The 27,088-nt window shown below is 40.7% G+C and overlaps 1 long non-coding RNA gene across 1 annotated transcript; it reads right to left on the minus strand.

Moving 5' to 3' along the window:
* Positions 1–436: 436 nt before the first annotated feature.
* Positions 437–19,544, minus strand: LOC113948261. Its single transcript, XR_003528068.1, has 3 exons — positions 19,420–19,544; positions 16,296–16,374; positions 437–2,810 (listed from the first exon to the last, which is right to left on the minus strand). It is a non-coding gene; the product is annotated as an uncharacterized LOC113948261 (long non-coding RNA).
* Positions 19,545–27,088: the final 7,544 nt, after the last annotated feature.

Raw genomic sequence — 27,088 nt, forward strand, 5'->3', positions numbered from 1 at the left:
TTTTTGTTCAAAAGATATAAAAGATCATGTGAAAACAGTGCACAGTGAGACTCAGTCTGGTCTGGTTGAATTGGCTTTGAAGCACTGGTTTCTGAACACTTGCTACAATTAACACATCCCTTTCCTCATTAATTTTGGACCCAGCTGGTTCAAGTCCTGTAAGGATAGCTCATCTGGCACCCTGATGAGATCAGTGAAGGAATATTAATACAACAGAAGCCGCTGCCATCAAACTAAGCTGCTTCTTCAGCATAAGAAAATAACTAATTTACATCAAAAAAGTGATATTTCCGTTTCTTATTCTATGTCCATTAAAATCAGCTGGGTATTTTCTCAATATTCAGAAAAAAAAAAAAAGCCAGTCAATAGGGCATAGCATTAGTGGGGATCAAAACAGGACAGGAGGAAAGCTAGTTCAAGCTCAAACTCAATTTTATTTTTTTTTCAACTGGTGTGTTCTTGATTTTATTTCTTGATGTTAAGATGCAAATATATTGAGCCAGAAAATATACAGACCCAAAATTTCATAAATTATAGACTCAGTATGTACAGACACTCTTTTCCATCCAAAGATCCTTAGATGTTTTAGAAAAATTGATTAGATTCCAGTGCATCTGAGAATGTTAACCTACTCATCTGACAGAAAAAATAAAATTATATCAATTGTTACTGGCAGAAAACAAGTCTGTATCATAGCCTGGCCCAAAACCCAGAAGTCCTGGCTTCTACTTGTAAGGGGGTGTTACCTCCACTCCAACGACTCTGGAAGTTGTAAGCACCTTGTTTTCATATCCTAAGCCATATACACACATATCTATTAAAAAAAGAAAAAAAAAATCAGCTCTTATCTTTTTCAGGAAGCAAACGTTTTGACCACTTTAAACAATTCCTTATTAAAAGACTTGAAATAGGTTTGTTTTATCAACTTACTTCTTTTTGAAACAGAAACAGAGACTAGAACGACACTTTTTCATTAAGCTGACAGCCACTGCAACCCTTGTGCCTTGAAAACAGCCAAGTCTTCCATTTCTATAAATTATTTCACACAGACCTGTTAAGTAGTGACTATATTGACGAGTTTATAATACTTGTACTTCCCGTGGATATTGATGTCTCTCCTCGACAAGCATCCCTGCATAGAGCTTCTCTGTCAGCAGCTGGAGCCCAGGGAGAATGGCACACTGCTGCAATCGTGAGAACGACTTCCAAAACTGTTCAAAAAGTTTGTTATGGGAAGAAAAATTGTTATACTGAGTGAAATCTTACATGTTGAAAAAGTCCAAATCTTGAGAAGCCTGTGTTCAGCCAACCTGACAGGCTGTGAGGGTATTTGTCCTGCGGCAAATGATCACGCTGTCAGCCCAAGGGAGCCTTGCTCTCCTGAAATTTATCTGGAATACCACAGCAGATGAATCACTCTTCTGGTAAAAATGTCCCTGTGTGTACTATTAAGAAAGAAAACGGGACTCTGAGTGAATTTAGCAGATCTGTAACTGGAGTTGAGTAATGTGGCCAAACCCCAGATTTCAGCAACACAGACTACTCTGCCCTCACACTACTCGTAAACAACTTCTTTCCTTGCTGCTTTCCAGCCAGTTCACTTCCCTTTCTAATCCCAGGAAGTCACTGCCCACCCTTAAATGCTGAAAGATACATTTTGATCAAGTGGAGGACTGAACAGTAGCATAATTTTACCTAAAGCACATAGCAAGTCACACTTTAGAGCTATTTGGGGAAGAAACTAACCGCAGCCAGGCAGCCCCCCTTGCAGAGTTCAGGCTGGGTGGTCATTTGAGCCGGGGACAACACAGTCAATTCAGACAGATGGCCACTAAGTCAGCCCAGCGTGTTTGGGGAATATCCAGGGTGTCAAAACAGAGATGTACACCTTCAACTCCCTGCAGCCTGAGTAGCCTAGACATGCAGGAAGAAATTAACCTTTTTTTCCTCTTCAGTAGCTCATCTGAGGAAAAAGTGCATCAGGAAAAATGCAGTTCAGGCTGAATAGACTTTTTTTCTGCCAAAACACGTGTATGTGTTAAGACCATCAAAGCAAAATATTTTAAATTTAAAAATTCTCTCTGTTTTTTTTTTTTGACCCAATATCATTTAGTGAATGCAATGTATATTTCTAAGCAGCTTAAGAACTCCTTTCTATTGTGACTTTACCTTTCTTCATTACCCCCTCTACTTCCTTTGCTCCTTAGTCCATGTTTTTTCAGATTTCACACATTCTCTAGGTTCTGTGTGCCATGGTCCTTGGTATATTAATTGCTGCCTGATCGGAAGGAGCTGGGACACACTCCTCCTATGCTCCTCAACAGCCATTTCAGAACACAGAAAACGGGGAAAATTGTCTTTGATCCATTTAAGGCATAGTGAGACACTAAGAATATTTGGTGAAGAGGGCAATCACTATACGCTGATGAAGACCCATAATTGAATGAAAGATGGACTCCCACACTCTCAGAAGGCAAGGAGTAAATAAGGGACAGGACGCTTTAGTGAATGGTGAGAGCTAACATTTACCATTAATACTACATTTAGCTTTAATACTGTGCTCTCAAGTAGTTTAAGAATTGCAAGTAAACCTTTCACCCTGATTCAGGAGAACATGAAGACATCAGAAAGAACATTGCTTGCTTCTTTTCATTTCATCTTCTTTCTTTCTTCTTCCTCTTTTTCTTCATCTTGTGTAAGTTACCGGGTATGTTATCCTCTACTGCATCAGTGTCCTCCAGGTGATGTCCATCCTCAGAGTAGGGGAAGGAAATGACACATCTAAAAGTCTCAGATGTACATCACAGCTACTGTCCAACCAAGACACAGAGAGATGTGACAAAGTCCCCATCATACTTTGTCCTTTCATTCATGTCATCTCAAGGTCAGTAACTCCCACTACTTGCTAGCTGCAGCCACTGAAATTAAAATTAGTAGGCTTTGGGTCCCTTTAAATATCACTGAGGGAGGCCCAAACCTCTTTAACCATAAAGATAACATCTGCCTCAAAAATGAAAAGCCAGAGAAAAAAACCCCAGACAAAACCAGTTGCCTGAAACACGTAAACATTGGGCTACTCATTAAATACAAAAGACATTTATGTAAGAGAAAAACCTGTAAGAGAAATTTTAAAAGATCTTAAAATACAGTATTTTCTTATATCTACGTTCTCTATATCTTATATTTTTACAAATATGTTAAAAAATAGTTATCTGTAACATATCTAGAAATGTCACAGATTTATCAGGGTCAGTTGGAAAGTTAGCAAAAAGAGGTCACACTTCCAATCACATTAATATACTAACGTGCCCAGCAGTAGATTATGCTAATTTTTACAGTAATTTTTAAGATTTGTAATGCAACACATTACTCTATAGGATTTCTAAGCCTTCTCAGAGCTTATTAGTCTGCCTTTATAAACCAAATGTCAGCTTTATCAAAGTCAGACATTAATTATTGGCGATGGGCAAACCTCAAAAGGTTCAGAGGTTTGGTCTAGTTTGACTAGACATGCATAAGACCAGCTGCTTGTGCAGATCATTTCGATGCCAGATTGGACTCCTGATTCTGTAAATGTTACACACTTATTGAAATGTGAGCTTGCAGACAGAGCCTGCTGCGCTCAAGGAGAATACTGAGGTGCATTGAGCTCAGCAAACACAGGTCTTCCTGACTCATCAGTGTCAGACTGCGACATCCCAAATTTCCCACATTGCATGCTACAGTGCAGGTGACAGAGTAGTGCAGTGCAATGAAGCATCCACAGGGAGCTGGGAATATAACTGTAAAAAGGAGAGGAGAGGGAGAGGGGGAGGGAAAGGGAGAAGGAAGAGAAAGAGATATCTATTATATGCTGGGGTATTACACTAATCAGGAGACAGAGAAGCCATACAAATATTCCAGGACAGACTTGTATAGATTTGTATAACTAAATGACACATTAGGAGCTATAAACCCAGGAGCGTGAACACAAATCAATATATTTGCAAGTGCTGTGCTTGAGCTGAGGAGCTCAGCCTCTTCTCAGGGCTTATTGGCTCAACCAGAGTGACTTACTACTCCTGCAGAGCACGCCAACATAGCTATATGGCTTTTGGGTTGGAGCCTGCAATAAAGAATACTGGGTGTGCCAGTATAAGTCAGTGAAGACAGGCGTGAGGGGCACGTGCAAGGGGCTGACCTTTTGGCCTGGAGGTATGATTACTTACAAGAAAATGAGAACATTCTATTTGTTTCTGTACTTCTCTGAGTAAACAGGGGAGTTTTACTACATGGCAGAGATTTACTGGGAAAACCTGTGAACACATTGAATAACCAGAAATAGGAATTCATCAGATAATTCTCTTCCATGTCTTGCAACAATAGTCTTTCTACAGAGCAGAGTTACAGTGCTAGTTCTTTTTCTGTCTCTATTTTTTAATTTTTTTTTAACCTCAAGATGTTGTTCTGCTTAAATATCTCCATTGCTACTTGTGGGAGCCTTAGCAGATGATAAACACCTCAGCTCAGATTTCTTCTTCACTGCTTATGAGTGGTCCATCTCTCTTTTCTCTCCTCTGTATTGAATTTTTGAGCACCCTATGCAGAGCTTGTAGAAGAGAACGTTCCCCACATACAGCCACCTCTTTAATGATTTTGTGGTAACCTTCTGGTGGAGGGGGTATTATTTCAAACTCACAGCCCAAACCCACTGAATCCTCATCCTTCTGTTACTTGTTTTCAGTGCTGCCATTGCACACAGGGGGGAACATGAGAACTTGCTACTACACGTCAGCTGTGGTTTAGGAAAGAAGGACTGGGCCCACTTTCATTTTGAAAAGAAACAAGCACACCCCTCTAGGGGATGGTTTCAGACTATGAATTTTACACTGACGGAGGTGCCCATGTCATTTCCATTTCCTGTGAAGCCTTTTCTCAGTGGTGTAACTTTTGAGAAAATTCCTGTAAAATTCCTGAAAATTCTTGTAACTTTCCTCATCCATTGCATGGGGAACTTTAAGACAAGGACACTTAAGTTTTTTTCATGGTGAAAACCAACCGCTGGAAAACTGGCAACTGTAACTTGAAGTGTAAAACTCCACAACAGATCTATGCTTAAATAATCTTTCTGAACTTAGTTGGTGAATTGGTTGTGAAGCAGAAATCTGAACCCCGTTCTCCCAAATCCCAGCTAACACTATAATTGCTGCACCAACTGCAGGAGCAGGCAAAGATCATCAGCAATCTTCCCACATCTGCCTATCGTAGAGTGCCTACGATAGGCTCCCTCTTAGTGTGTGGAGATGGCCAGTGGTAGAGAAAACAGGTTTAGGTGAATCTTAAGTTCACATCAGCCCAGCTACACCTGTGTCCTCAAGTACAGGGGCAGATGTTTTAAGCAACTGTGTCAAAATTCAAGTCAGATGTTAGTGTCATTACAGCAGAAACAACAGCAGAACGTGAGAGGGTGGATGACATTACAGCCATAATGAAAGCAGCAGTCAGTGGTGGAGCAGATGTGATTTCAATCATATCAGAAACAGAGACAGGCAGTGCAGAGGCATATGGGCCTCTGAGCAAGGGCAGCAAGCTGCAAGACGGAAGATGCTGCTACAAAGCTGGTGAGGCAGATGGTACTGTGATGGGAGAGGTCTGCAGCAAGACCTGCAGTAGCAACAGATGCTGCAGCTACCTCAGAGCAGGTGGGTGGCCAGTGTTTAAGATGTAGCTGCTGGTGTTCTTTACTTCTAAACTCCTAGTGGTCACCACTTGCTGAACAGGGGCAAGTACTTTTACCTTTACACAATAATTTCCACAAATTACTGGGTACAGAGCAATGTCATGGCACTGACACCAGGATTACATTTCTCAGTGATGGCCAGCCATTTCTCCCTTTCATGACAACCTTAACAGGCTGTTCAATGAGGGGGAAAAGACAACAAAGAGTTTCTGTGAAAAATCCTACCTATACCACTTATACTATTCTGTGACTGAGAGTATTTTACACCCCAGACATCTCTGTGAATGTAGGCTCTTCTCAGCTAAAGGGGAAAGTCACTGTGACTCTTGCTGAAACCATCTCCACAGACTGGGTTGCTCCAAGGTTTTCACCCACTGAATGTCTCTGTCCCCATCCTGGGTCCTCTTGAAGCCTTGTGACAATCCTCTGCTGTGTTCAGAGAAAGATTATTTCATCAGGTAAGTAGTAGAAATTACTTAAATCTTTCCCAAGCATGGCACCACATTCTGATAGTTTGGGACATATCGAGCAAAAAAAAAGACAATATTCAAAGCACAAAATTTTATCATGCAGTAGTCTGTGTTGTTCAATGTCCTTACTCAGAAGCCATGGATTCGATATGAGCATCTGGACTTGCCCAGTTAAAATGGATGGAAGACAAGCTTGAACATTGAAATCCAAAGATTTGTGAAATTGGAAGGTAAACAGAAAAATAATACTTTCCTTGAGATCTTGGAGAAGGAAGAGTGGATACTACAATCATGGCCAATTACAAAGACAGGTTTGTGAGTTTAGGGCTTGTTCATTTATGAATGACAGTCTCAGATCTCTTTGAAGAAAAGTGATATTTCTGTTCACTATCTATTAGAAATATTTGAACATTTCTTAAAATCATTTATAAGTCATTCTAGACAAACATTTCCAAACTGTGTGTACACATGATGAAGACTGGATAGTAGCACTTGAGAAGTAACTTGAGTCCTCTTGGTTACACTGTAATAATTGATATGACAAGCTCCAAATTTCTTCTTTTCCCTTTTCCTCCCCCCCTTCATTTCTAACTGTAATTTCTATTCAAATGAAATCTTAAATATTCTGCCCTGACCTTTACTGGAAGGAATTTAATTACCTGTGGAGTTTACATAAATTATATGGCCTGTTTTTTTAAGATTAATACTACACAGAGATCAATAGAACTTCTTCCAAATGCCACCAAAGGTCACAAAAATCTTTCCGGAAAAAGAGGGCAAGAGACACGGTGTGACACATTCCTGTCATCAGCCCAGAGTATGTCACTGCCACTACCTCTGCAGCCACTCAGGGATGATTTATCAGCTGTTAGAGGACACTTGGTACAAACACACTATAAAAACCAGCTGTGTAAAATTAATTGAATGCTGTGATGACTACAATTCATCATTCTCAAAAAATGGTTCAAAAATGTGAGAAGGATGATACATTGATCATAGCACAGATAAACTGGCTTTTCATGTTACTCTTTGGAAACAACCTCTTGCTGCCACAAATGAAATACCAGTTTCCCTAAGGAAAAGTCAACTCTCACTCTTGGACTGTGAAATGGAGAGGACACACAGAGTATGCATAGTCAGAAGACTCATTAGAAATTACATGCCTGTAACTTGGTATAGCTGTTTTATGTGTGCCCTAGGTATGTTTACCAGCAAATTTGATTTAATTCTCATATTAAATTGACAGAATTAATGCAGTGAAAATGTAATGCAGTCAACTCTTCCTGACTTATGAAGGCTAGGTGGAATGCCAAGAAAAGTTTTCCCTGTGTTAAAAAGAAACTGGTTTGAGACAATGGAGAAAAGAAGTAGTATCCTACCTGCTAGAGCAGTGATGTCAAAAACCTCCAAAGACTGTACTACACCTGACTCAAACCTTAGATTTCAATACCAGTTTTCCACTGAGAAAACCTCTGATTTTGACAGTAAACAGCCATATTCAGACCCTCACCAGAGTTAAGCACCATATGCAAAACCTTTTGATAATATTGTTGATGTGAGGGCAGATTTTCACAAGTACTCACAAACTAGCATCTCCCACTGTGACAGATTTTCAAAGAGACTGGTAGTCAGTGTAGACAGTTCTTATAACTTCTAACCAATTAGCTCTGTGCCAAAATAGGAACTGAGCTTTTATAAAAGTCAGATCATCAGTGTGGTAATTAGCAGATTTTTATTTTTTTTTTAATCTGCAAGAGGTGGGCAAAATGATTTTAAATTGATTTTGAGAGCTGCAGATTGTCTTTCCTGAAAGAGGGAGAAAGCAAAGTGGTACCCTAGTTTGTAGAATGTGATGCAGTTCTCTGTTGAGAACCATATGCTGGGTCACAGACTGACTGTCTTGCTCAGCACTAGTTGGGATAAACTTCTATTGGGAAGTGGGATTTACCAGTTTTGTCTCCAGGGTATGAATTGTTGGGGCTGTAATAAACACAGATTATAAACTAATTAGAAAAGTTGTTTTTATTGCATTTCTGCATGATATAGCACAAAAGCACTTGACCAAGGACTTCTGTTCTACAAAGAAGTACAGCATACAATTTCGCACATAGGAAGATGACTTGAAGCTATACAATCTGGAGCTTCATTCAGAGTATGGTTGGATTTAGGACTTTGGTTTGATCCGTTGTAGAGGGGAGGCTCAGAAGCTGAATTTGAAGTGGGATAAAACTTGGATGTTTAAATGGCCTCAAAAGCCCAGCAGAGTTTTGGTGTGGAATTATGCTTTGAACAGCATTAGTAATATTAGCAATCTTTTAATTACTGTGTGAGCCTCTTTCAGCAAGCCTGGAGTCAGAACATCATGCTGAGGGAGCATTCAAACAAAAATGATACATTCAGGGTAATAAAGCTCCCATTGTTTCTATGTCCTATAATAAAGCCTGGAAACCACAGTTGTGATCAAGACCATATTTTACAAGGCAGTGTACATACAAGCAGGGTGAGACAGGATTTCCTCTGCTCACAGACCAAGAGAGGGAGGGAGAAGAGTGAGGATGAGGAAAAGGGGCTTCTCTCAATGGCCCAACTTGGCAGGAGTAGAGCCCAACTCTGCCTTCTTGCTCACAGCCCCACAGAGTGGGCAGTACTGCCCACAAGTACCAACCTCACCTCAGATGGATGCTTCAGGATCCAGTTATAACAGGAAGCCTTAATGGCCTTCTTTGCTGGCTTGGAGCCTAGAGGTGCCAGAAGTCTACCCAGCCCCATGAGCAGATTTGCACACTTGGAATGTGGTTTTGATTGTACCAACCAGTATGGGGCTGCAGCTGGTACCTTGTACAGGGACAACTGGAAATGGTCTAATAAGTGTCTGTCAAGCAACAGGGGACACTGATTGCTGGTGTACAACTGCAGATCATATAATTAACTAATGAGAGCCTCCTTGAGTTTTTCACCTATTTCCCATTTTGTGGTGTTGATGGTGTAGGTTAAGCTGAACATGAAAATATCTATGTACCTTCTGTGCTGCTGCCAAGCTTTTACTGGTATCACCAACTCTGAGGCAGGCTGCTAACAGCTGGACTTCACAACAGATCTCTGTGGATGTCTACTATTTTTGTTCTATACTGAGAAATGACAACTGTACTAATACCAGCACATTTGAACACAGCTGGAGGCAAAATATCCTAGAAGTCTGAAGTACCATTTAGTGAGTGATTTGTGTTAGAGCATCCCTCTCACTGGCCAGGGGACCTCAGGCATGTCTATACCTTCAGTCTCATTTCTGAAGGCCTCATGGTCACCTTGGAAGTGCTTTTTTCCACTGAATCTTTAGAGAGTCTTTGGCTGGTTTTGTTCTTTTAGGGGATGGGGGGTATAGGATAAGAAATATCATCTTGGCTGAAACAGCAGAGTGTTGTTAACTCAGTCCTGAGCTTCTGCTTTTTTTTTTTTTTTTTTTTTTTTTTTGGTACCTAAGACAAGGCCACACAGGGTAACAAAATGTCCTATCAATAGATTGTAGTGGTCCTGACACAGGATTTTAATTTAATAGTGTGTATCTACATCCCTTTGGCCCCCTTAGGGATTAAGTTGTGGGTTTCATAATGGGAAAGACCCAGAAAAGGCCCACAGAACTATTTTAAACACTGTTTTCAGTACAACTTTAAATTAAAAAGTTTGATTATGAAGTTACATGATGTTCTATAAGAAAGGGGTAAGAGGGAGTTATTGCTTCATTTTTCACCACCACCAGAGATCTTAAAGCAGTTTATAAGTTGTAAGATTTATTCTACAGAGGAAGGAACACACTTGAAAAGAAGATTAAAATAATAATAATGCAAACAGGGTTACAGCAGGTTTTTATCTGTGCGTGTTACACCAGTGCAAAAAAACCCCAGCTCAGCTTGACCCCTTAGGCGTTTCTAAATATCCTTGATTAATAAATAATAATTACAAATCTTAAATACTTGAAAAAGTATTACAGACTTTATCATTCTTGGCACAATAAAAATTAAAACTGGCATTGAACATAAAATATATTTTACCACATCTAACCTTAGTTATGATTACAAATTCTCATCATTCCTTCACCAACAATTTTAAGTATTAACCGAAGGCAAAACCTTTTTGGCATTCTCTTTATATTAACCATCCCAGTATATGTAAGTTTTAGTACCTAGGTCCTTTCATGTGCCCTTTCTTGAGGTAAAATCCTGAGCTATGAAGGAGGTGTAGCACTTCACCCTGCTTTCCAATGTTCTTCATGCAATCCCAGCCTGTAACCAAGCAGAGCAAATGTTTATACACAGAGCTGAAACAAATCAGCACTGGTGCCACCACTGAGAACTGAGTGACCTTTGGCAGAGGAACCCAGCTTCCAAGGTCCAGCAGGCAATGAGGATTAATTTTATGGTCTGGACAGAGTCCTGAATTCCAAGGATAGAAATTGGATGTTTGTAATAAGCTATTTACAGTTGCAGTTCTATTATTTTTATTGGTCCTCAAGGACCCACAGACAATGCTCCACATTTTGGTCACCATCTCCTAACTCATTGTGTATTCACTGCCTCTATAAATAGATGTTGCTTGTTGGACAGCATCCTCCATATCTCTCTCTCAAAGCAAGGAGCCATTGGGCTAAGGATTGCAAAGGCTGAGAGTGAAAGAAGAGACACAGTTTTCTCAGTTCCCACAATGGTATGGATATAACTGTGTCACCAGATGAAAAAGGAAACCTAGGAACTGCAGGAACAGCACACAGCATTTTTAGTGAGACTTAACATATTTGCAGAATGTCCAAAAGGGGAAAGTCCCGTCAGAACTTAGAGGATAAAACATCCTGATGAAATCTCATGCTGTTGCTATCAAAGCCTTTCCTCACTGCTTTCTGGTACCTGAATACCACAGGCAGGATGTTCAGCACATTTTATCTTTGCTTGCAATTTTCATCTCATGTAGAGACCCAGTCAAAGCTCTATGGACAAATCATTCTAGATATATAAGGTATGTTGGTGTATGAGGTATGAGTCATTTTTCCTGCATGTCCAGCCTAAGAGCTGCAGAGTAAGGGCCTACAGAGGCACAAACTCTTCTGGAGTCTTGGCTGAAGTTGTAAACCTGAACAGGCACCACTTTCTGATCATTCAATTTTTCTTTGTCCATGAATCTGTAGAATCTTGCAAGTGCTCAGTACAGGCAGAACAGATTTATCAAGCATGAAGCTGGGAAACTTCATATACAAAGAATGTCTTGGGTCCACTGCAGTTCGAGCAGCAAATTTGGTCCGTATTCTGCTCTTTGACACCTTTTTATGAACCAGCCTCACAAAGTGAATGATAGATATATTTTACTGTAATAAATGTTAACTAGGGGTCAAAGCAAAAATGGACAGGGGCTACAGCAAACGCCAGCACAGAAATCACAGATTAAATTACAAAGTTGATTCAAGATATTTTTTTTCACACTTTCCAATTAAATCCCTGGGGACACCAAGGGAACTGAGAGGGGTAGAGGAGTTGTTACATACTTCAGTCCAAATTTGTTTCATTGTTATACTGATAGTATCAGTATTTTATCTTCTCAAAACCTTACAGGAATGAAAGGAAAGAAACAAGATGAGAAGAGCCCAGACCCTCAGTCAGTAGTGTTTGAGGGGAACAGACACAGAATCCCATAGTCAATTATTAACCAAGGTCAATATTTATGGCACAGAGAATCATTTTAAGTGTACATTATTTATGTAGTGACTTGTAATGAGCACTTCATGCTCGAATAGAGATTGTATATACTGGGATAATTTTAATAAGAAAGCTGCCTGTCATAGGAAATAGGATACATCTCCTCGGAAGTGGTCTATGTGTCTGTCTGTCTCTGACTCTTACTGTCATTGAATCAGTCAATATTTTCCACCATTATAATTCATTATCAGAAATATCCTTCAACTGGAAGTTGGGAAGAATGGAACGAGATGTTTGAGACTTTGGTTTTGAAGCTCTTATTTACGTAAACTGAATCCAGACTGTGGATTTTCTTGAAAAATGGTAATGTAACCTAAATTATGTGAGGAACTCCAGCTATCCGTTCCACATACCCAAACAGAGGCCACTACTGGGAGCATTTTTATTCCTCAACTTGATGAAGTTTCTGAATCACACTTCCACTTGATTCATGAATCCTTCCTCCTCCCAGAGTGCACATCAAGGATAAGGACATGATAAAAACTCTTGAACCAGGAAATGACAAGCTTTGCTGTGACAACTGCTGAAGAAGCAAGTGGCTGGGTTATATGACTGTAACATATGAACCCCTGCATTTGGGATTTGGCTTGTGTTCCACACATTCACGTAGCATCAGTCATTCACTTGAGAGCCTGCTCTTTATGCCATTGCTCTCACACACACGGAAGAGTATCACAGTATGCTGAGTCAGGCTTTAAAGGAATTTAGGCATATAAAGATGCTGAATGGCTTCTAATAGGATTTCCAAATATACCTAAGCACAAAGCTTCTGAAAGGCACCTCTGAAACCCCCATAAAGCAGCTATGTGCACCTTAGAGTGCTTGAAAATCTTATAATTGAAAGCAAGCAAATTTCTTGCACTCTTTAGCTGTGAGTTTCAACAGGGTCTGGAGAGCTTTAAGTGTTCTGGACTCTTCAGTTGTTGTGTCCTTTGAAAATTTCAGCCTAAGACCTTATCCATTGCCAACAACATCAAAGAGAGGAAGCTCAGCAAAGTGATTTAGAAGTTGGTACTAACAAGCACTCTAAATCAATCCAAAACATGTCTCATGCTATTGATCAAAAGGACAGGACAAGTCAAGTCCAGGAAACATGATTGGGAAAATAATATAACAGCACCAATGAATGTTTCAAGGTTTTTCTTAGCTTGAACGACAGCACTAAAGTGCACTGCTGGCTGAGAGGTGATCATCTGTGGGATACTCCCTAGACAAAGAGGAGACGTTGTACATTAGAGAGACAGTAAAAATGAATTTCCCTCCTCATGACCTTCTGTTTATTTATGTTCTTAACATTAAGACCATACACAACTAACTCCTTTCTGACAAATAATACTCTTATTGCTTACCTAGTACAGTAGATTGGTACTTTTTAAGGACCTGGCAAAGCAGTCAGTGTGTCTGTGAAAAAGCTGTGGGAGATACCGTCAGCTCACAGACCTGCTAATGGAATTAGATAGCCTGGGAAATGTAGAGAAGTTGGGAGACATACTTCCTGGACAGGGTTCTAACCTATCCATCTATAGGGTATTTATCTTATCCAGAGGAAGCTTTTACCCTTGGGTTACTGAAGACACTTCTGTCCCAAAAGAAGGTAAACTATTGGTTTTTGCATGCTGGGTAGAGTTGGGCTGTTTCTTCTTTTTCTGTCAGAACTGAAAATCTGGTTGAGAAGCGCCTTTCTGGCACGATTTCCAAAGGCCACCCACACATCCCTGTAACTTAAATCTCTGTACTTAATGTAGGGGTAACATGTCTCCCCAGGGAAGAGGAGGGAGGGATTATGTTGCAGAGTTACAAACATCTGCAGGGAGGGAAGCACATCAAGCATGTATGTTTCACAGAAGGAACTCAGGAGAGGGGGAGAGAAAAGCTCTTTGTTGTCTGATAGGAAGGATGTTCATGCTTCAGGGACAGATGAGGAAGGGAATGTGAGGTCGTGACTAAAAGAGGTGAGGTGTAAAAGGGCTGAAAGTCACCTGATATGAACTGGAAAAGGAAGGGAGGGGGCCCTGTGATAGTAGGGTTGCTTATTCAAAATGTGACCTGACTGCAGGCTGTCCTGGAGATACCACCACTCATATATGGGCTGTGGGCTGAACCACACTATCATGCATCAAAAACTGGACTGGGAGACACCACGAACCAGCAGCCCCCCTTCCTCATGTCAGTGTCTTCTCCTTAGATGTAGATTTTAGCCAAACAGATCAGTTTACACACTTGCTTTTTTTTTTTTTTTTGACATAATGTAGTTAATGAATTTTAAAATAACAACCTTAAAGCTGATCCAAGCTACTCCATTGCAGCTGTACGAAAAACTACACTGGTCCAGCTGGGCTGCTGCAGAATAACTCAAGACAGCTGGAAACATGGTTAAAGAAACCTAGTCCTCCACAGCTGGGATCCCTTATGAAAAAGTATAGTGTGACGATCTCAGAGAATTGCTACTACAGAGGAGAGAAACCCTGGAGACAAGGGAAAGATGGTCTTTGAGAGGTGCAAAATTCTTATTGTCAGCCAGAGAAAGTAGTTGTGTGTGTAGAAGAGCCAGCTCAGACTGGCTTCCTATGGATTTGTGCCTGTGGTGGGATTCGTGGCTGTCGGATCTGAAAGAGATGCCAAGTGAAGCTTTTATCAAAGCCAGGGAATTAAAAATATCTCTCTCTCAGAAGGATTCTCTTCTGAGTCCTTCCCCCAGTGAATGGATTAATAGTCTCCATCTCTCTCCTACCTGCTTACCTGAGACTTGTGGGAATTTGCTACTGCTTGTGTGACTGAAATAAAAAGAGCCAGTGGGTTAAAAATGCATCAGATTGAGGAAGAATATACACACAGACGGAATGTGATCCACTTGTTTAGGAAAATCACTGAAAATATAGCTGACATGAAACATGCTAATGCCACAACATATAACTTCTTTAGCCCCTGAACTGTCTTCCTGGTTTGGAAGTTTTTTTGTTATATAAGGAGTGGGAGAGGAATGACAGATCTGTGCAATAAGGGCACTGAGGGCTTAAAGCTGGCAAAAACAAACCTGTTATTTTCAGCTATTCTAAAGAGCTCTGGATAAGTGCAATCCTGCAAGCTGCCTGCCTACCCTAAGTAATAGGAGTTTCACTGGCTTGCATCAGTCAGCCTCTGGCTCTTATGCTAACCAGGCCAGCATTATTGTATTACATTTAATGGAGCTCCTTATGTCATTTCAGCCTTACTTCCTTTTTCTGATCCATGTACTTTCCCTCCCTCCCATCACCTCTCCCTCACGTCAGCTGGAGTATGCATACGTGCTCCTCTTTCCCCTGTACCAGACATCACTGCAGTGCAATGCTTATGATTACAAATCATCTCATTAAAGCCAGACAGCCACTCAGCTGGATGCAAATTACTGACCTCCTCAATTTATGAATGTCAGATTTTTCAGGGTGGGAAGGGAGGGGGGAGCAGGGTGGAAAACGTTCCATTAAATGGTATCCATCAACCCTATCACATTTATAAGCTAATAAAAAGGCTAAAATGAAGTTCATTGTGACTGTCTGGGTCTAGTAGTACCAGCTGGTTCTATGAAATATTAATAGAAACAAGGCATGTTTCTGTGTTGGAGTCTGCTAGGTGAAAGGATGATGCTATTATTGATAAGTTACTCTCCTGTCCATTCTTCTCAGTGACATGTTCAATTTGCCTTCTAGTAGTGTTAATCCTCTTCTGCATGTGACAAGACAAGGCTAAAACATTGGAGATCCTACTACTGAAGAATAAAGACACATATTGTACAGGAGATCAAAAAGGTAGGCTAAACTTGCAGGTGATATTATTTTGACTCTTTTCCATCATCTGTGAACTTTGCTGTCCACATGTAATTCAAACACAGACCTTTGGTTTAACTGGGAGAGGGAGATGTGTCAGGAAAGGTCTTGAACCTGAACCTTGAGAAAAAAAATGCAAACTGTAATGCAGAGTTCAGACCATGGAAACGCTGCTTAGCAGCATGGCAGAAGAGCTTGATTCAGGCAGTCTAGACAATGAAGGTTTTCCCATTTTGGTGGCTGCTCAGTTCAGTAGGTTCTTAGACTTACTTTGAATTAGGAATAAATGCATGCTACAAAATCTGCTGCCTGATGAGAAACCTAGGCAACCCTGACATTCATATATCAAGGTAATTAGCTCAGCAGATCTAGACAGATAGGAAACCAACAGAAAAGCCAAATAATAAACAGACCTGCACTAATCTCAAAGATCTACAGATGGTCCTTTCAGGTTGCATGAGCACTATAGCATTAGAGGGAAGGAAAATGTACCAAACGACGTCTGTCCTATGACTGAGCAGACCATTTCCATCCATGTTAATATCAATTAAGCATTTCTCACCAACACTGAGAAACATCCTCCTCTAGCCTGGGCCAACCAGCTGGGCTGCTGGGTGTCTGCAATTACTGGGAAGTACAGACTGTAAAAGAGAATGAAAAAAACTAATGGAGAAGGTCTCTTTGAGACACTGCAGACAAGAGTTTTACAAAGACAGAAATACACACCATAACATTTTTGTTCTTCTACGAGTTTGTCCTCCCAAGATAATGGCCAGTCACAAGCTTCTAGAGACAGAATAAATGCACTAGAACATATCCCTTGGCAGAGCCAGGCAGATGCAGTGATAAATTAGCTGGCGGGTAGAAGACTACCTACTGTGCAAAGAACAGGTTGTCAAACAGATTCATTTATGGCTGTAAGAGTGATCAGTTGGGTTCTGAACGGTTAGTGGAAATAATTATATCACATATAAACAGCTTGTTTCTTACAAAGAACAGATATGCCATTGACTAGATAGCAGAAGCACAACTTGTCATTGAGCAAACATAGGAACAATAAATTTGAAGCTTAAAATCAAATCCTTTAGAATTTCCCAAAAGAGTTCAGTTCAGAGGAAAGCCCAAGCATAAGCAATGTCAGTCAAAAAGGTAGCAGCAGCAATGAAAGGCTGGAGAGCAGTTTATAGCAATATATTTATATTTTTATTTCACCCAGAGGGGACAAGAGCCAAATGAGTCTTCAAAAAAACAGTAGTTATTGCACATGCAGACATCTATTCGCCAAGTGTCATGCTGCATAACTGCTTACAGCCAAAAAATATCCATTACTACAGTGAACAGATGTGAGCAAGAATAACAGGAAAGGAGAGCTGCTAAGAGAAGTTCTGCAGTGATATTCAGGATAATTCAAAGTACAGTAATACAGTCAGGGAATCTCTCTAGGCAACAGTAAACCAGCCATATCCTCACAAAGCATTTATATTAGTCCCACTTTTTTTTGTGAACTGCTGGTATTTTAGACCATGTTTCAGGAGCAGATTGATGGAGTTGGTACCCTTGCAAAGATGAACACAGGCAGATCAGGAGATAAACATCCTTCGAGCTGTATGAAGGGCAGACAGCAGATAACATGGCAATCTGCACTGCCTTATGGTTCTGGCCTGGCTTGGTGTGCTGGCCTCAAGGTAAACAGCTGGTTGCAATGTTTTTTTCTGTCAGAAGTCAACTAGATTTGTTAAAGGTGATTGGGGAATACTTGAGTGAAATACTTGTCCTCCATGGATCAGCATCTTCTCCTGTTTCAAAGAGGTGAACTACCGCAGAAAAGAAATGGGTGGAGCAAGAAAGTCAACAAGCACCAGGGCTCATCATCTTCACTTTAGCTCTGTGGCAGCAGTCTGCTCAGGGGCAGTAGACTTTCAGAGTGCCACAATCAGGTTTCTTTGCCAAAATTCATGTGCAGGATGGACATCCCAATTTGGCAAGAAGCAACAAATGAATAAGGAAACACAAAACTGGAAGATCATAAACATTCCAGTATTTGCTACTGATGGGGCACCTGACTTTGAGGTTTTGGAGAAGAGAGAGGATCTATTTGTCTGGGTTGAGCACAGGAATCCTACAACTTCAAAATCTCTTACCTAAGAAAAAATGGCTATGAAATACTGTGAAAATTAAACACGCGCAACAAAATTTATGTGAAGAACTGCTGGCTTGAGACAGTCTGTGGAAGGGGTTGAAGAGTTTTTCTCTTCTTCAGATTTAGCAAGTTAATTTCCAGAACAGAAAATTAAGGCTAAAAAGTAATGCTGATAGTCAAAAGAATAAAAGCCTGCAGTTTAGCAAGTGTTCATTCTCTGTTTTATTTGCTCTCCAAGGACAGCCAAAAGAAGTCAGACTCTACCTACACTGCTATCTGGCCCCATCAGCAGAGTATGTGTGCTATATCTAGTGACTGTGTCAAGGAAAATCTATTAAACTGACAGTGACAAATACCCAACTCTCCCCCTTCCAAAGAGACTATAGTCAGCCTTGCTTGTGTTCTCTTTTGTCCCAGGAATTCTTGAGTCCTCTGCTACAGCTGCACAGCTTCAGCTAGAGCTCTGGAGGATAGCCCAAATCCATCTTGGCAACTGGATAATTAACAGCATTTCCCCAGTCAGAGGAGGGACTTCGAACCTGGACCACTGACAACCTGGGTGAATGCTTCAGCCACTCACTACTGTGCAAAATGTGATTGGGAAAGAAGGTTGTGGACTGAGAATAAGAAATTGGTCACCGTTTCAGAGGAAATAAGTGAGACTTTTTGGGTTCCCATAAAAGCAGATTGTAAGCATGTACCTTAGGGAGTACATTTACATGCATGTAAGTGTCTCAAGCGACGTGTTCTTCACATAAATTTTGTTATTAGACATGTAAGCCATGTACACTTTGGGGTAGTGTCTCAGCTCTGAATTGGGAGTGAGGATCCTGTAGACACGCATCTTGCCCCCACCCACCCAGGCCCTGCAGTTCTCTTTCTCCTGGCTATCTCAGCTACATCCTGCAGTTCCCTGCTTAGCCTACAACCTGCCTTGAATCCCACTCTAAGCACGTAGTCTCCCTGTAAGCTGTGTACTGAGCTGCAGTATTTGCTTAATAGTACAACACTGGGCAGATAAAATATGTAACTTGTCCTGGTAACTGGACCTTACCAGGCTAATAAAAGTGGTCTCCAACGTGAAAACAAATTAAGCTGTCCCACATAGGTCAAGAACTCGAACCACTGGACTACATGTGCACATGCATGCATACTTTTTATGAGACAAAAACTTTCTGAATCCAGTGAATTAGAAAAGAACATGCTCTCCCTAAGCATCTAGACTATATTTAGACAAGGATAGAAAAAATAAAAGAGAGGAAAATCTACATTTTTTTCCAAATTATTTGAGTGAACATACCCCTCAAAAGGCTGGGATAGATGCACTTATGTGGATACTGATCCACCAGGCCTATCCAGACTGTATTGATTGCCAGCATTTTGAGCCAGCACAGGAGAAACATATTGATCTGCTGAACAGTGGCTGGAGCCAGTGTATCATGCTGAATATCTGCACATGGAATTGCAGTCTAATTTGGGTCTGAGTCCAGATCCAGGATGCTTTTCAAGTGCATTTTACCCAAGAAGGACTTTTGAAAACACTCACCTGCTAGGGTACTCTATTTTTGTCTCTGCCTTTGCTTAGTTGAACAGGACGTGCTTGGCTGATGCAAAAACTCTGCCCAGAGTAATGTTCCTGCAGCAGACTTTTCCCTTTCTATCTTTGATTTATGTATCCTTTCTGCTTTTTATTTGGATGTGACTATTCCCCCCTTTCTCCTCAGTGAGGTAATGTTTACCTGAATTTGTTTATACTTTGGTATCAGATGCTGACCCTCTCCCCTTCACACCATCAGCTGACTCTGCCCATGATGCCAAGTGACACAATGGGTGATGGCAGAGCAGTTACCAGCAGTTGCATCAGAAAAGGCATGTGACACCTGCTCTCAGTAATGAAAAAGAAGAGTGAGCTCACACCGAAGGTGACTCAGCAGTGCTTCTTTGCTGCTTGTTACAAAACAGGCAGGCACACTTTTATCAGTCCTACAGCCCTTTACTGTAAGAGGATTTAAAGAATCTTTACATGAGCCAAATACCAGGAGCAACCTCAGCTTATATAGACTCGGGGTATTTCTGTCTGCACATGTTTTTATTACCCTGTGCTTGATGAGTCTTGCAGTTTCACTCCAAGATGAGAAAGAATCTGAAAGTGCCTGAAACAGCTGAATCATTATTCGTCTTCCCGGCTAAACAATATCCAGAACAGGGGGGAAGGAGGAGACTACTGAAGGCCAGCTACACTTTCCAACTCCAAACAGCACATTATTATACATTTTTTTGAAATTTGAGATTTGAGATTTAAACACAGGCAGCAGATAATTTATTTTTCTTTTTTTATCTTGATACAACAAAATGAAGAAATCACTTCAGTGATTGCTCCATAAACAGCATATACATTTCTGCAATTCACAAAGTATGCATAAATGAAAATATGAGCTGACACTGTCCTTTATCCTATCTAGACCCTTATATTATATACATTGAACCTTGAAGAGAAGAACTCAGGGATACTGGTGGATGAAAAATTGGACAGGAGCCAGCAATGTGCACTTGCAGCCCAGAAAGACAACCCTATCCTGCATCCCCACCAACATGGGCTGCAGGTGGAGGGTGGTGATTCTGCCCCTCTACTCTGCTCTGGTGAGACTCTGCAGTACCACATCCAGCTCTAGGGCCTCCGGGATGAGAAGGGCATGGACCTGCTGGAACGAGTCCAGAGAAGGATCATGAATATGATCAGGGTGCTGGAGCACCTCTGAGATGTAGACAGGCTGAGAGGGTTGGGAGTTGTTCAGCTCAGAGGAGATTGCGGGGAGACCTTATAGCACATTCCAGTACTTAAAGGGGGCTTACAGGCTTACAAGAAAGATGAGGGTAGATTTTTTAGTGGGCCCTGTAGTGCATCAGTTTTAAACTGAGAGAGTATTTTGAGATTGTACATAAGGAAGAAATTTTTTACAATATGGGTGGTCAGGCACTAGAACAGGTTGCCAAGAGAAGCAGTGGATGCCCCATCCCTGAAAATGTGCAAGGCCAGGTTGGACAGGGCTTTGAGCAGCCTTGTATAGCAGAAGGTGTCCCTGTCCACGGCAAGAGAATCAGACTAGATGATCTTTCAAGATCTGTTCCAACACAAGGCATTTTATGATTCAATGATTCTACGATTATGTTATTCTTTGTACTAATCCTTTATCTGAGCTCGCTGGGGACTGTTCTACCATTGGTGCAACAGCGTCCAGACTAAAGTATCTTCTGATCACAGTGCTTGTTTCCTTCACTCCCAGCTTTCACTGGATGGGGAAGGCCACGACATGTTGTTTAATCACGATACCCCTAATCGGGTGAGATGTCAGAAGTCACATCTGCCTCATACACTGTCTCCAAGTCCTATCTACCTTCATATGGATGAGATAGCACTAATATTGCCTCATCTTAGTATTCATGCACAAGAAATGTTACCCTCCTAGCTTATTCTTTACTATGACTCGCTGCTTTCTGCTTCATTGTCTGAATTAGTAAAACAAGGATGAATTAGAGCTAATTGAAGTCTCAACTTCTGCAACTGTTACTTAGTGCTACAGGTTAATAACAGCTGATCTCTCAGAAAAGCTCGGCTTCTAGGATACCCACACCCTTACACAAAACTGGACTGACAAGCCAAGACAAAAAATTTCCAAGCTTCCTGATGTCTCCATGACTAATGTTACTGCTGTTGTTGAAAGATCAGGGGGAAAGTGAGTAAAAAATATAAATTATATTTATGCTTTTTATCCACATCTTGTTTGTTTTCTCTTTAATGTGCATTGTATTAATGAGGAGGATAATCGTTATTTAATGTCCTCTTCCAAAAAGGCACTCAAGTAAGGTACACGAAGGCTTGAAATAATTAGGACGATATAATTGGGTACATTACAGAGGGCATGAAATTAACTGTAGTTAAATTAACTCTTCTTTCTCATATGAGCATAAAGGAGAAATTACCGAGAACACATCTTTTTCATACTAATTAGAAGCAGAGTCACGCAGTATTTTATCTGTCTGAGTTTTAACTGAACCACAGTTGGGCTTGTACATTTTTTCGTTGTGCACCACCTCTAATTGTGGTCAGCCTTTGTTTCAATCTGCTGGGCTCTCTTCTGCCTTTAGGCAGTACTGAAATTAAAGCTTGCTGTGTGGTACTATAATCCCATTTAGGTCAACAACTGGATAGAAGTCTTCCAAGAACATTTAAATATGTCACTGATTCATTAGACCAGGACTAGATCAATGTCCCTGGTTCATGAGAGGGAATGTCAGCGACCTTTATTCACAGTAGCAACACTGGTCTTTGATCTTCTGTTAGTTCACTGCTTTCCCACCACAGACCTGCCCAGCCATCCTGGGATGTGTCTGACCCTGGTTCCCCTCAATGGACCTGATTCTGACCCCAACATCAGGTTGATGTTCTGGTGTGACCTCAGCCTATCTCCATTCCCATGGAGATGCCCAATGCCTGGGGCTGCCTCTGGCTGCCCCCTGCTCCCTGGTCAAGGGCAGTGGGGTGGGCCCTGGCTTTGAGACCCTTGTGCTGCCAGTCCATGCCAGGAGCCCCATGGCTCCCAAGGAGGACTCAACCCTTACTGCACCTTGACAGCTTCTGTCTACCTAAGCAGGAGTTTTCGCTGAAGGGTAAATACAAGCACACTCACAACAGTTCTGCTCCTTCCAGAAGCCACAGTTCAGTGTTGTTGAGGCTTGTTCCATCCAAAAAATGTAGATGCAGCTGATGGAAAAAATCACAAATTTGAACTGTTTTCAGCCACAAAAGAAAATGGAAAAACACTGAAAATAGTCAAAGGCTTCTGTCAAATTTTCAGAATGAAATTTACTTCTTTATTTCAGAGACATTTCTTACTAAAAAATTTTCTTATTTCTATGATTATTTTTTATTTTTAAAACTTTTCCGTTCAAACTTTGACTTATGGATGTCTCTTCCCCCTAAAAGTAACAGTGATAGATCTCACAAATGCCTGTGCCCAGATGCATGTGGAGTTGGAGCGCTACAATTTCTTTTCTGGACAGGAAAACAAAGCTATACTGAGCCCAAAACAGTCCCTCAGAGGCCTGAAAGGTTTCTAGGAGTTTGGGAAAGCCCCTCTTGTGGAACTAATACTCACAAGATGACGACTGCAACCAGTATTTTGCACTTTTCTACCCTGTGGAATTTCAAACCAGGGAAACATTATTTTTATTAATGTAAAGTAATACTGATGGTCTAAACACAGGGTTACATCAAAAGTAACAATTTAAAATTTAAAAGTGAAGGCTAATTTGCTGTGCAGATAGGGAGCTGGAAGCAGCTGTTTTGTAGGAAAGCACTTATTGCCTCATTTGTAATTAGTCTCATTGAGAACAACAGGCTGTGGTTGTCCAGGAAGGCTCAAAACATAAGCCAGAGCAAACTCCTGAAATCTAGTCATGCTAGACTTGTCCCTAACCCAAGAGGAATTTAACATTAAGAGATGTGGTGGTTTGAAAATAGGCAGAACTGTCTTCAGTGAGGAAACAATCAACATGGTGGAAGTCCAGAATGTTCTACCCTGTTGTGATGCATGTGAGGATATGAAAATGGGAACCTAGTCTTGTACTCTAGGTCTACCACAAACCTGCTTCATCATCCCAGATGTTTTCCCACAGTTCAGAAAAGAAGAGTAAAGATGCTGTTGACTCTTTCCACCCCTGTACATCCTGGGAAGCATTCACATCCTACAAGATATGGGGATGTGCAGATTTTCTCCCTCTCCCTTTCTCATTTAAAGTTGAACTGTTTTCTCATTCTCTGAACTTTTCTTCCTCATATTTCTTCTTATTGGACATCCTCAAAAACAGCTGTACTGAATGGAGGAAGAAGGGAGAAAGAAGGAAAGGAAACAAGCAATTTGTTTGCTTCAGTTTGCTTTTCAAAATTGTAATTGTGCAAAGCTGTCTTAGTACCCAGTACTGCAAAGGGATGGTAACTGATTATGTTCGACCTATCTACCACGTTTTTCCCTGGCTTTTAAGAAGATACACTGTATATTACTTCATGCAGATGACATGAAAAGTATTTCCTTTTTGTGTTATTTTTTTTTTAAAAGGTAAATTGAGAGGGAAGGGGGGTGTTTTATTATAACTCAGCCTCAGATGCTGAGAAAGATAATATCAAGCATACCTGCCCCCATCACTTGCATTGTGAATGTTGTAAATATTTCAGGCCTCCTGCCCTCTGGAATGAAGCTCTGATTCCTTCATATCTTGAAGGTGCTCTCTGTTTCCTTTTTCTAAACCAAAGATATCAACATGCATGGAAGTGGCTGGCAGTGGTAGAACTGAGACATACATGGCAGCATTACAGTTTGCAGTCAACTGGGGACACTGAAACCAAAATAAAATTTCAGTCCCTCCCAGAAGTAAGACTGGGGATATATTAGGCAGCTGAAAATAACTGACTTCATCACACATACATGCACAAATCTATTTTACAATATCTGAGCACAAAATCACTTGAAAGCTTTTAACCTCTGCAACAAGACTATACAATGTTTGATTTGAGAATCCATAGCTTATCTGAATATAATCATCTCTTCTAAAATTCAGAAATGTACAATATACAAACAGAGAGACGCGGAGTGTCTCCAACAATAAGAATGATGTCATGCTGACTCTCGTTTTTGCAGAACACTGGCCTTCTTATGAGGATTATCACCTCTCATGATTCACTTTGCATTCACTGGATTTAGGTAAGAGCCCCTGAAAATCAAAAGGTATTTCAATCTGGAGAGCAAAATGTTTTTCTCTTTCACATACTTGAACTTTTTCTTAGGATAATTTTTATCATAATCACAGATGGTATGAATGTTTTTCTCTTTATCCTGCACTGCGATCATTTAGAGTGAATCTAAATGGAAGACAAAATGATGGATTGAAATGTGAAGAGGTAAGTAATCCCAGTATATGCTCCCTGCCTTAATATGTTTAGTTTGCCTGTAGGGAGACTACGCACTACTTCTAGTAGATCCAAATTCTTCCACAGAAGTCACTGCTAAACTACCCACTGTCTCCTTTTCATATTTAAATCTCAGAATACGTTACAGCCTTGTTGTTGCTGTTTTCCAAGAAGAGAACATAAAACATGGGGCTATGAAAGGAGAAATATAAAGTTATCTGGAGAAGACAAAAACACTGAAAAAGGGGTCTTTGAATCTTGGTTCAGCATTGTTACAGGATCCACAGGGGAAGGGAGAGGGAGAGAGTGGAGTGGTTTCAGTGAGAACACTAAATTGGAGAACACCATTCCTAAATCACATGTAAAGTTATCTGAATTTTTTGTTGAGTCTGTGGGCTGAACTCTGCCAGTCTGGAAAAATAGGGTCAGTTCTCCAGACTAGAAACCACACAATGCACATGATCCACTACGTAGGCAACAAGTCAACAAGAACTACCAAAACACAAATCAATACATAATAATTATAATCCTGGAGATAACCTCAATTGATTTATATTAATCCTATTAAGTTCACTATTAACTAACTAGATAAGACTTTATAGGACATACACATCTGAAACATCTTTGAAGCATCTGAAGCATCACTGAAATGGGTCAACTAATTTTTCAGACCCCATCACAGACATTAAGACATCCCAAACTCAAAGTCCAAATAGAAGATACAGCAAAGAAAGTAACTCAAATAATTTTATTTTTATCTTTATTATTGTTTGAGATTCCAAGGCTTCATGACATTGCAAAAGAAATTCATATTTGCCTAGACCTAAAAGCATCCATGGACATCTTTCCATAGAGGCTGGTGGACTGATGTGTTACACATACATTTATTTTTCACGGAAGTTGAAAGCACATTCATCTAAGTCATTTCTGTTATATTCCCTGACAGCTTTTGAAAACTGCCAGGCTAGGTTTTTGTGTTTGATCTTTCAGCATTATTGGAGGTTGTATAAACAGGAAGCAATGAAAAGCTTCAGCATCAATTAAGATAATTCTAAACAAACACACTGTCACAGTGCTGTCAGTTCCCTGTGGTGGGCATGTTCATGGACATGTACTAAGATCACATTGCAAATCCACTTCCAGTGAAAATGGCAGACCTGGTGTTCCTCCACTCATCTGCAGCTTTGGCTGCGTTAGAAACCCAAACGCATCCATACCATGGACTTTAATACTGCATGGGGTGGTCCAAACAGCTTAGTAGTTCTTACATGGCCTGGGATGGTGGGGAGAGGAGTTTAGCTGTGTGGATGCTGTTCTGACAACCCTTAGGGCCAGAGAACATGTCTTGACCCCCTTTATAGGAGCCTATGGCTCCTGGTCTGCTCTCAATCACCACAGGTTTTACCACCCAAAGCAGATGCACAGAGGCCAACCATGCTGATCTTCAGGAGTTCTCTTGCCCTTCTTGTGTTAATCAGTGTGTGTTAAATAATGAACAGGAAAGGAAAATCAGGTTGGGGTGGAAATTGGTGGTCATTAGTCCAATGTCATAAGGTGGTAGATTTATTAAGGAATGCATTTTTGAACTCCCTTGAAGAAGTAAGTTGCACAGACTACTGTGATTGATCTCACAAATAAAAATGGATAAATTGAGTATCAAAAGACATGGGGAGACAGCCTCCATTACATTTCTGTTCAGAGGCTACAAACCCTTCTCTATTCATTACTTTCTTTCCTTGTTTCAGGTTAAAAATACATTCAGTATTTTTACTCTGAAGCTGGTAGGAAGTTTGCCACTGCATTCAATGAGCTTTTGATTAGACTATTCTTTTAGCTGTTCAGGTCCTGTACATTTAGTATGGCTGCAAGTGTGTAACATTGCCTTCTTACATATCTCTGGAGGAGAAACTTCTCTTTCCTGACATTAATCCTAAATGTCAGACTAAGGCTCCTTATACTCACCCCCACTAGGACTTGACAAATTTGTTGAATATGAATATATTAATAATTTCCATGGCATCATTCTCAACATTAAGCAAGGAGACTTCATAAATTATTGCTTTCCAAGAAAACCAAGAGGCCTTCCAATCTAGAGAGTTCCACTTAAACTGTGTGGGTGCTTCCCAAAAGATTTGGGTGGAGAGGGAGAGACAGAGTATGTTTTCTCCCAGTCATAAATCCTATGCAGACTGGATTCTTCTTTCATGCCTCTTGCAATAAGCAGTCTGGAAAGGCACAAAGGACTGTCTTG

This window comes from Corapipo altera, unplaced genomic scaffold (assembly GCF_003945725.1).
Source record: "Corapipo altera isolate COAL_440 unplaced genomic scaffold, ASM394572v1 51, whole genome shotgun sequence".
NCBI lineage: Eukaryota > Metazoa > Chordata > Aves > Passeriformes > Pipridae > Corapipo > Corapipo altera.